The following is an 11,939-nucleotide window of genomic DNA, read 5'->3' as shown; positions in this document are numbered from 1 at the left end:
TATCATGCTTATTGTAGCTGTATGACAAACACGTGTCTAGTTTATTCCGCTATAATTGTTGCAACAAAGTTATTTTACAACAATTATTGCCTAGACACGTGGCAACACGTTTTGAGCAGTAACCTAATATATAATGCAGTTGCAGCAGAGGCATAGGCTATTTATAGGGCTGCTATAATTCAGAAAGCATAAAGGGGTTTGTGGAAAATGCTTGTGCTACAGGTCTATGTGGAATATAAGAGGTCGTTTGTGCGTAAGTGCTTGTGTACAAAGGAGGTTTGGGGAAGGTGCTTGTGCAGTAACGGGGATTGTGAATGGCAGTTTGGGGAATGCTTATTGTGTACTTGTTTTTCTTTCCAGATTTTTATTGAGAAACAAAATGTGTTCTACGGTGCTTGGTTTGAGGTGGTTTCGTTGGCTGCTGACTACTTCCCCAGCCTTGGAGAAGACCCTCTCACAAGGCACTGAGGATGCTGGAGTGCACAGATAGCACATGGCTATTTGAGAGACATTTGGAAAGACAAGTTGGTGCATGGTGATGGAATGATGTTTGCACATTCCCTGGTGAGTCTCTCCACTGCAGCCTGAGATGAGTTTGCACTGCAGAACCCCATCTCCTTGTACCTGGGGGTCCAAAAGAATTTCCACACTGAGAGCAGTCATTTTTGTGACAATGCCAAATTTATCATTGAGTACTTTACCTGGGGTCCACAAGAGTTGCCACACTGAGAGCAGTCATTTTTTCAACAATGGCAAACTTATCATTTAGAGTGCTTTGCACATTACTGGCCAGTTTCTGCGCCAAGGGGTTTGCCATTGTTGCACAAAGTCTGCCAGTACGATGTCTTAACATCTTCACCATGGGAATGACTTTGCAGCCCAACACTTGTTTTTCTTCAGACAGTTCAACAGTGGCTTGATTGAATGGCTTCAGAACCAGCAGACACTGCTGGATGGAGTCGTATTCCTCTGATGAAAATGGAGTGATGTCACTGGTCAGATTAGCCAAAGTTGCTCCCAAAGGCTCTCGCAGGTGATGAATCCTCTGCAGCATGGCATAGGTGCTATTCCACCTTGTATCCACCTCTTGGATTGGCTTCACCAAAGGTCTACCCATCTGTTGCTGGATTTCACACAGCTTTTCTTTGGCAGTTGTGCTGCATTTAAAAAGATGTACAATGCAGCGTGCACGGGACCGCATTTCTTCCAGCTCAGGGGTTAGAGCAAGGGATCGCTTCACCACAAGATTTAAAGCATGTGCGAAACAGGGGACATGTCAGAGATGTAACAGATTAACACATGCAATCATGTTTGACGCACAGTCGGTCACCAAGCTTGTTACCTTCCCTGTAATTCCCCAGTCTGTCATTAGGGCTGACTTTGCTTCAGCGATGTTAGCTGCTGTGTGCGTGTCAGAGAACTTCCTCACTCCTAAAAGGACAGTGGAAAGCTTGGCCTCTTCAGTGACATAGTGGCATGTTACTGCCAAGTAAGCATCCATGTTTATAGAGGTCCACATGTCTGCAGTCAAGCTTACTGTGGATGCCTTCCCGAGCTCAGCCACAGCCTTCTCCTTGGTGGCTTCATATTTCCTCTGCAGCATTGCCTTCAAGGTCTTCCTCCCAGGGATAACATATGTAGGATCCAGGAGATTAACAAAGGCCTTGAACCCTGCATTCTCCACAATGCTCAGTGGCTGGGCATCCACCACCACCATCTCCAGCAAGGCTTCATCCAGCTCCAGTTTCCTGGACACTGTCACACAAGAAGCATCATATAAATGACAATATTAATTAATTAACTATTCATTACTTAATTATTATGCAGCAAATGTATATGGATATAAAAATATATCTGACAGTTGCTTTTTGTGTGTTTGTATGTTTTAAATGTGAATTCTGAGCCTTATCAAAGGAAACCATTCTGCCAGTGTTTGGGACAAACAATGTAGCCATGAAGTAGGCCTAGCATAATGTTTGAAGAAAGAAACCACAACTAAAAAGTGAAGTGAGCATTGTGTTTGAATTAGGTGACATTTTAAAGGATATAAAGCGATCAAGGGTGGTGATCGAGATGATTTCTGCAAGGAGTGAGGACTGCTAGTGATATCCTTTCGCCCAGTTTGGTGCGTGTTCCTTCCTGGTGGGGTGAGACAAGATTAGTAGGCTATGTGTTGTATAATGATCACAATAATGAAACGAAATCAAACAAACCAAACGAAGGACCGGAATGAACATTGCCTTGAATGTTGTCGCTGGGTGGAGGACTGGATGTTGCAGCTGCTGCTGCTTCCTGTTTTGCACAGAGGTGCCTCAACATTGAAGAGGTATTATTGTTGTATGCCAGTTCTTGTGGGCACAGTAAACACCAAACCTTAAAATAATGCAAAGAGTGTGACTGTTTAGAAATAAAAACCTGGACTGGCCTGTTAGAATAGCCAATTTGATCTGAATTACTAGGTAGTTAATGCATCTAGGCTACTTTGTTAAGCAGATAATGTTGTCTGAATAACAATGACGGGAATAATAATAATAATAATAATAATAATAATAATAATAATAATAAATAGGCCTAATAACACAACAGTCCATAAAACATAGCCATTTACCTTATTCGGGGATAGGAGGTCAAAATGTTCCCACACCCTTGAACGCTTCCTTATGTTTGTAGTGTTGTCCATGTTGTATTTTGAATAAACGGGCTCTGCAATAGGCAAGTCTACTCGATGAAACAACAAAACTTCTCTGGGTGTGCACGTCTCTTATACCCCGGGGTATCGGTGTAGCGGCAAAAATTCTAATCCAGCAAACCCTTCCGGAGTTTCAGTGACGTTCGAAGCTTCGAAGCAGAATTCTGTAACTAGATTTGTTGGATATTGTGGAGATGAGAATGAGATTTGTATTCATTAGTTGTTTGTTTATGATTTAACAGAGTATACATCATCTCTATGAAGTTCAGGCAAAATACCATCTGGGGTGTCTAAAGGGCTCGACCAAGTCACCCAAAGGCTTTTTGTTGTAAACACCCCCCAGACAAAGACCAAGAGAGGAAAGGTGAGCTTTTTTCTGCCATTTATATCTTGTTTTGGTAGGAACTGTTCTACACAGATCCAGTTCCATCTCACATTGTATTTACATTGCCTTTGTTTCCTTTTAGTTTGGAGAGGCTTCCCGACCACACCAGAAGTCCAACCACCACATCACCTGTCCCCCAGCCTGCCGTCCTCTCCGTAGGGAAGGAGAGGACGGCCCAGAGCAGAGCAGGGGAGACTGGGGCAGAACCTGGAGGAAGACCTGAGGAAGAAGGAGGTGAGAGCCCGACAGTGGTGCCTCCATAAGGTGTGCATATGTGTCTTTGGACCCTACCACCTGCACAGGTGATTATAGGCTGAGTTAACCTGAGCAAGCATCATCAACACTTAGTTTCTCAAAACATCACTACAATTACATCAGTTACTGCTGACATTACTATTTATACATATATGTACACACACACACAACAATAAGCACCCCAAATATTATTGTAAGGAGAAACCTTGTGCTGACTAGATCAGATGTCATGAGATCACTAGCACTAGCATTAGTAAAGGACCAGAATCTGGGTTAATACATGTTTACCTTTATTAATTCTGTTTTATCTGTCATCCACAGACACCATACAGACTCTGGAGACTGCGCTGGAGCAGGAGCCTGCAAGGAGTCAACATTAAAAATGGGTGTCATGGTTTTTTAAGCAGCTTGATTTTTATTAAATAAATTAAAATGTATTGAGACACTGTCTCATTGCAATAGTTTGAAGTCTTATAAGAAACTACTTTGGGAACTACTTGTGTATATTGTTAGATGCAGCCCTTTTCACTGTGGATGTGTTCATGTCTTACCAGGACTATTCAGGAACCCAAAACACTGACCACATTGTTTACGCTAATGTCAAATTCAGATAACTTCAGATTTCCTGCTACTTTATACTTCTCCTCACTTTGTACTTGTTACTCCACGACATTAACAGACCTGCCAACCTGTAGGCATTTTGTGTAGTGAAATACGGTGATACGATTTGTCATTTTAAACTACATGAAAAGTTCACTTGTTGACGTGCAGTAGCCGGCTAACACTTGATGGTAGTAGGCTCAAATAGCGTAGCAGCCACGAGCATGCTGGGAAACTAAACTAAAAAGTTCGACCAATCACAGCGTCGGGTTCCTTCCTCTTAAATGTCAAGCGGGATATCTGCTACGGTCAGTGTATATTTTGGTCATTCGATTTTCATTTCATAAACAGGTATTAAAAAACAAAACAAATGGCTATTTGAGTTTTGTTTCAAAATGCAAATGCATTTTTTTTCCTTTTCATGGTCAAAAGGGGATGGGAGAAATTAAAAATATGCTTTGATTTTCTATTTCATATAACAAAAAAATCAAACCGCCGCTGCTCCTTCGCGTCGAAAGGAGCCAGTTGAGGTGGTTCGGGCATCTGGTAAGGATGCCCCCTGGGCGCCTCCCTAGGGAGGTTTTCCAGGCACGTCCAGCTGGGAGGAGGCCTCGGGGAAGACCCAGGACTAGGTGGAGGGATTATATCTCCAACCTGGCCTGGGAACGCCTCGGGATCCCCCAGTCGGAGCTGGTTAATGTGGCTCGGGAAAGGGAAGTTTGGGGTCCCCTGCTGGAGCTGCTACCCCCGCGACCCGTTACCGGATAAGCGGAAGAAGATGGATGGATGAAAAAAATCAAACCACTCTAAAATATAAAGGAAATAAGGCCTGTTTTTTCATATTCAGAGAGCAGATGTTGTCATTTCCAAGGCAACAGCGCAGGTGTACCAGTGTTGCTCTCAGCCCAGGCTAAAATGACTTTGGAAACTTATACTCTTGATCAGAATCAGACTTATTTGCCAGGTAGGAGGACACATACGAGGAATTTTGCTTTGGATTATACATTGCTCACAATGGGCCTCATTCACCAACATCTTCCTACGTTTTCTCTTAAATATGATCTTAAGAAAAGTCTACATCGGATTCATGACGTGTTCTTAAACAGCAGAATTGTTCGCACCTGAGTTCTTAGGTTTGATGAATCCCACGTCTTCGTAACTGAAAGCGCGTGCCAGTTGTTGCTAATTAGCATAAGAAAACGCCCCGCAAATTCCCATATAAGGACATGACACGTGCACCTCCTGGGAAGCGGGAGACTGTGTTCAAGAGATGGTTGTCAGAGTCGCAGATGACTTGTACATTGCAGTGGTGGAATATTTGTAAAAGTACAAATAACCAGAGACATATTTACTTTTACTAAAGAAGATGTCCACTACCACAAACAAAGCCAGCTGGCTTTTAAAAGAAGTTCCTATCCTAACCAGCATAAAACGGATATATGTTGTTAGAATCAGAATGTGGTTGGTTTTATTCAGGGATGTATTTTAAGACGGTTTTATTTCCTTTAACCATGCAAGTAAGCAAATAAAGTGTGTGAAGCAGCGAACATGGGGAGCTGTGAAGAGGTCAAGCCAAATAAATAAGATATGAACGCGTCTGTGGGGGAGAAGGCTGCATTTGCAATAAAATGTGAGGGTTTTTTGTACTTTATACATCTATTACATACGCAAAAATCTATAACCCACTGAAAGATGAAAAAAGAGGTATAATAGGGGCTATTAAAGATGACATAATTCAGTGTGAAACAGTATCTGGTCTCTTCTGATCCAAGTGTACCCTGTAGTGTTTGTATCAGCTGCTGATGCAACAATGTCCCTGTCTGGACTTGAAGTATGGTCACGGATACATGCCACAACTCCACTTTTTATTTTATTTCTTATTTGTCACACTGAAGTAGAGCCATGTCATAAGTAGCAGCATGATATGAATGCTCTGCCTATGGCACAAGAAGAATAAACGTCAAGGTGTACTGAAAAAGTCTGTTTCCATTAAGCTTTATCACATCATCTCTTTCTACACATGCCAACCTTTCCATCAAGCCATGAGTACAAACGTTATTAACAATGCACTTTTGGCCAGATCTCTGGCATTTTGACTGAATAGACAAATCAAGCATTCAAGTTAACAAAGTACACAATTCCTGCAGGAATAAAGTCAGGGTAAAATATAACCTTTTTATATATAATCAGCAAAAAAGGAATCCATCCTTTGTTCAGGGACACATTTTTCCATTTCTGTTGGTCACGTCTGTGAAACGTTGTTCAGTTTAGTTCTTGGTAGTTGAATTTTTTCATGTACATACAAAGTTTTATGCATGATAAGTTGGCTGAAAATAAAAGCAGTTGAAAGTGAGAGGACATTTCTTTTTTTGCTGAGTATATGTAGTATTTGGATGTTGGCAAGGCGATATGCAAAAGAGTGTTGAGTTCCATGGTCATGTTTGGCTGCAGATGTGGTTATCCAACGTACTCCTACTGTACACAAAGCAGCCAGCTGCCACTTACTCTGCTGTGAACTCCTGTGTGCCCACAGGGATGCAGTAGACAAGCTGCATGGCACTCCACAGGCGCTGGAACTCCATACACTCGTCGACATGCATCACACTGCTTGTGGGCGGGGGCCCGCACCCCACCCCCTCCTGCAGGAATAATCTTCACAATATCACTTAACAAGCACAATACACACTTCTTAAGGGTATAAGTAGCATAATACTCAGTTCTTAAGGGTATAAGTAGCACAATACTCAGTTATTAAGGGTATAAGTAGCACAATACTCACTTCTTAAGGGTATAAGTAGCACAGTACTCAGTTCTTAAGGGTATAAGTAGCAAAGTCTCCACCATTTGTGGCGGCTGCCAGTACTAGCAGATATGGCACAGTACTTTGCAAGCTGTTTAGCCTCTGTTTGGCCATCCCAAGTTGTTGCAGCCCTCTTACTACCAACCTGTGTGTGTTTCCTAGGCTACCAAACCACACACACACACACACACACACACACACACACACACACACACACACACACACACACACACACACACACAGACAATCGCAAACATCTACCAGAGCCGCATATTTTACATAACAAGAGCAAACTATAATTCTACATATATATGAAGAACACAGACACGGTTTTACAGGCAAAACGCAGGAAGGAAAGCTGGCATAAAAAGCCGACGCTGTTTTGCGTAAATCACAACGCTTATCCTATCAATATCACTTCCAGTGGTGTAGTCTACGTGATAGCTCCAGGATGTCTATATACCCACTTAAAAATGCCCAATGACACGTAACATACTTTCTATTATATTTTTGATAAATTTTGAATTGTCATCCGTGCTTTTTTCTAAGGTATTTTTTTTTTTTTTTTTTTACCGTAAATTGGTGCATAAAAGTGTATCGGAATGCAGGAAATGAAGTCGTTGATGCTTAAAACTTCCCTGGGGGAGGACACCCTGACCCCCCCACTATGATATGCCCCCCTCCTCCCCCAAAGGCAGATTCTGGCCAATATACAGTACAGTACACATTACATACATTAGACAAAAAAAAACTGGTCACTTCCCCATCAGTCAGGCACAAGATCTGACCATAATTACACTTCTGCTTTCCATGAACTGTTGTTGCTTTAGCCTTTTATTTCAGTTGCAACCCCAGCAGTGGTAAGCTGTGAGAGAAAATAAAATAATATCAAAACATAATTCTAACCGATGTGCGTATTGGCAACACATGGCTGAAGAAGCCGACAAATAGCCTATAGGCTATGTAATTCCCTTCGCTTCAAATCTATATCTTTCATAAAGATACCCATCAGGGAATGTTAACGGGGTTGTGGGTCTCTAAATGTTTTAACTTTTCTGAGTGCACCTCTCTCTCTCTCCGCCCACCGAGCTCCAGCTGATCTTCTAAGAACGGTGACGCCGTTATCAGTCGAGTATTGATTGGTCAGTAGGCGGTGCTTTTACACTGGTTGATCTCTAATCTCCAACATAACCTGCTCCCGACCAGGTTAGGCGTTCAGCATAAGTTACCACGGCGATTGAACCCGATCACAAGTGATCCACCTTCGTAGTACAGAAAACCCTGGGTTGAACCTGAAGTTAGCTCGTTAACGCCAAATCTCGCTTCATAGTACAGGCCTCAGAGCTGTTCCTACTCTGACATGTCAACATGTCTGCTGTGAAGAAGCTCTATAAAGTGTCAGTCAGTGAAGTTCCCATGGAGGAGGAGCAGTTTCTCCTGTTTGGAGAGGAACTGGAACTTAATGAAATCTACCTGTTCTCTCAGCCCTCTTCACTTGGCGGGAAATCTAACTTTGTTTGAAGTTGACACAAACACAGAAAACTCACCCGAAACGTCTCCGTTAATACCGACATATCTCCGTTAGTGTGTCAATAGTTCCAGCGGGCAGCGGCTCCGTTTGGTCCAAAAAACGGTCATTTAGGGAGGGAGAATGACCCGCGCTGCAGCATGGCTTCTCGGCTCTGAAGTTAGAGGTGCAGGGAGGGGCGGGGCTTATAAAGGAGACCTACGGAAGCCCAGAGGGGGCGGGGCGATCTACAGGAGAGGCAAAGTTTAATGAAAAGGATTTCAAAATGATTCCTAATCTCAAGAATAATGTGAATAACACATGTTTTAACCTGGGGTTGCATGTGTGTGTTTCTTTGTGTGTGTGTGTGTGTGTGTGTGTGTGTGTGTGTGTGTGTGTGTGTGTGTGTGTGTGTGTGTGTGTGTGTGTGTGTGTGTGTATGTGTGTGTATGTGTCTGTGTGTTGCATTATTTGTGAAAACACAATTAACACAAACCAAAGAAATATTTCTACTTCAGCAAGTAAACTTTATCCATTCAAAACCAATATTAGTTCAGAGGGTCTTCTGTATACAGATGTGACCATAAACATTAATTTACTTTAACAACTAACAGTGGACATTTCTACAGTTTCTTTAAAGCAGCCATATTATGCTCATTTTCAGGTTCATAATTGTATTTTAAGGTTGTACCAGAATAGGTTTACATGGTTTAATTTTCAAAAAACACCATATTTTTGTTGTACTGCAGCGCTCTCTCTCACTGCTGCAGATCCTCTTTTCAGCTGGTCTCTGTTTTAGCTACAGAGTGAGACCTCTTTTCTTCTTCTTCTTCTTCTGTACTATCTTTGATTGCACTGCACATGCCCAGTAGCTCAGATGTAGATCATGTCAGCTAGCTAGCTCCATAGACAGTAAAAGAGGCTGTTTCTACAACTTCGGTCAGTTACAAGGCAGGATTAGCTGGGAGACTTCTAAATGAGGGCGCACATGGAAGTAGTTCTTTTGTAGATTATGGTGAACTTGTGTGTGTTGTAGCAGTGCTTTGCTATTGAGAACGAGGTAGCATGCTAGCGTTAGCATGCTAACGCTAACGCTACGAGCTAATGGTTGCGGTTAGCCTGCTCGTTTCGGCTTGTGACGTCACAAGCCGTGCTGATTTTGAACAGCTCACCCAGAGATTGAAGGCAGGACACATTCAGAAACCGTATCTCACTCTAAACAGCATGGATGGATTTTTTTCAAAGTTTGTATGTGTGTGGAAGCACCAGAGACACAACATAACACCCCAAATCCCAGAAAAAGTGATTTTTTCATCATATGGGCACTTTATCAAACACTAGTTTATTGTGACTGCAGACAAAATTTACTACAAGAAACAACATCTACAACTTCATGGATTAAGTTATGTTTGTACATAAATTAGGTTGAGTTGTTAATTAATCAGAGCTGGTGGTGGATGGTAGGGTAAGACTCATGAATTTTCATTAGGGAACACCTCCCTGATTGGCTAACCCTGACATTCTTACCCTAACCATAACCAATCCCACCAGAGCAGGTGAATAGGGTGGGTTCTTGCCCTACCATCCTGCAAAAAAAACTTTGGCTGGCGGGCGCAGTACCATGGCTCCGTCTGCTCGCGTTCATCATGCTTAGTTTAATAACTCTAGTTTGGCTACTAGTGAATGTTAAAAATGTGACGTTTTAAACAAGGAGCCTTTTAAGTGTTCAGGCTGGTAAGTTGAAGGACCCCAAAAAGAAATTATCTGCTGACATATAGAAGTTTCTGTCACCATGAAAAGTCTCTGGGAAAAGTATTTGTGAACCAGAGGGGTGCAATTCCATCGTTGGCCGCTAAGCCCATGGCGCTGTTCCTGGGGGCTTGGCACACATGTATGTTTGTGTGCAATCTCTATCTGAAGTCATCTAATGTTTTTCATATTGATTTGACAGTTGCTCCACTTTCCTCTGACGACCCCCCTGCCGGTGCTCCCTCCTCAAGCACTTCAGCTGCACCCGCTCCCCCCTCCCCCCAGTGACCAGCCCCCCCCCCCCCCACCACTACTACGTGATCATTACTTTTTTCTTTGTTTTCCAGGGTAATTTTTGGTTCATTAGGAGAGGACTATGAGTCTGTCCCTCTGTTTTGTTTACCCAAACACACCTGATCCTTTGCCCATCTTCTCCACCTTGGTCCTAACTATCTCTTCTGGTGAAAAGGTGAGATGCAGCAAGCAAGAGCAAGCTGGCATTGATAGGAAACAAAGAAAGATTGTTCTCTTTGTTGTGCTCTTTGAAAATATTTCCTTCAAGGTGAAACTGGCTAGAAAAATTGTGTTGTGGTTTTTGTAACCTATGCATCTTTAATTTCATTAATAACATTCATTTAGATAGCTTCACCTAATGGTATTGGCATTTCTATTTCAACTATCTTTTTATTATTTATTTTAGATCCAGAGAGTGATGTAACACAGCATATTCTACTACTTTTGTCTTAAAAGCTACACATTAGTTTCTTGAAGAGGGATACATTAACACCTGATGTATTTCTCAGTTTCTAAGTCAATACATGAATGATTGTGGAAATGTGGATTACAGTTCAACTAAAGAAGTGCTACCACAATCTATCCTTCCTGCAGGGTTTGTCACCAGCAGAAGTTCTCCTCCCAGATCACCAAGACCCAGATCTTCATTGAGGAGGGTTATTCACTTGCTTATCATTGCTCTATTCTGTGATTTTTCCCTCTCAGGTTCTACATGAATCCCAGTGCCTCAGGAGACGGTACCCCCAGCTCCAGTACCCAGCCCACAGTCAGCAGCACAGACGATATGAAGACACCACAGCTCCTCTCTTCCTGAAGAGGAACCAAGGGAGGCTTCAGATAATCTGCCTGGAACACATAAGAGGTATACACCCAAAGCACATACAGTGCTACAGTTTGACACTAGATGTGAAAGCCCATGGCCTGGATGATTATGTTGGGAACCTATCAACCCCGAGAGGCTGAGCTACGCAAGGGAATACTAGCCCAGTTTGTTGTAGCAGCATCTCTTCCTGAGCCCTATTTGTCTGTGTTTCTAGTCTGACTCCAGAGCCGGTGCATTCATGAGGCAGCAGGGAAGAAGCAGAGATGCAGTGGGATGTTGGCGTCTCCACTAGCAGCCTGCCGGAGGTGTCGGTCAGTGCTGCTGTCTGTCACAACACATTCAGCCATTGTGTTGAAGTATTGCTGGTACTCAAAAGTTCAAAGTATACTTTATTATCCCAGAATTGGGAAATTTGGGAATTGGGAAGACCATAAATGCTATAAAATTAAATAAAACACCCAAAATTCAATGAAAGTAGTGATCATTAATTTTATTTGCGAAGAGCATCATTGGGAACCACCCGTGTTAATTTGGTTGAAAGAAACCCATATTTCTGATAAAGAAACTTTGGAAACGGGTCAAATTTGACCCGAAGACAACACAAAGGTTAAGGTTGGAACAAGTCAGTGGTTAATAACAAGTGCTTTCATGTCAACACTGTTTATACTTCAAGAGAAAGTGATTAATAACTTGATGTTTAATCATGCTTTATTGTAACTTTCAATTCTCATTTATTTTAGAAATGGGAGGAGCAGCTGGCAGCAACAACAGGAGGATCTTCATCCCTTTTTTAACTTTTTCATTTGTTTGTTCAGTTGATTTAATTGTACAACTTAT

Source organism: Sander lucioperca, chromosome 5, assembly GCF_008315115.2.
Source record: "Sander lucioperca isolate FBNREF2018 chromosome 5, SLUC_FBN_1.2, whole genome shotgun sequence".
NCBI lineage: Eukaryota > Metazoa > Chordata > Actinopteri > Perciformes > Percidae > Sander > Sander lucioperca.
Note: the sequence above shows the minus strand (reverse complement) of the source record.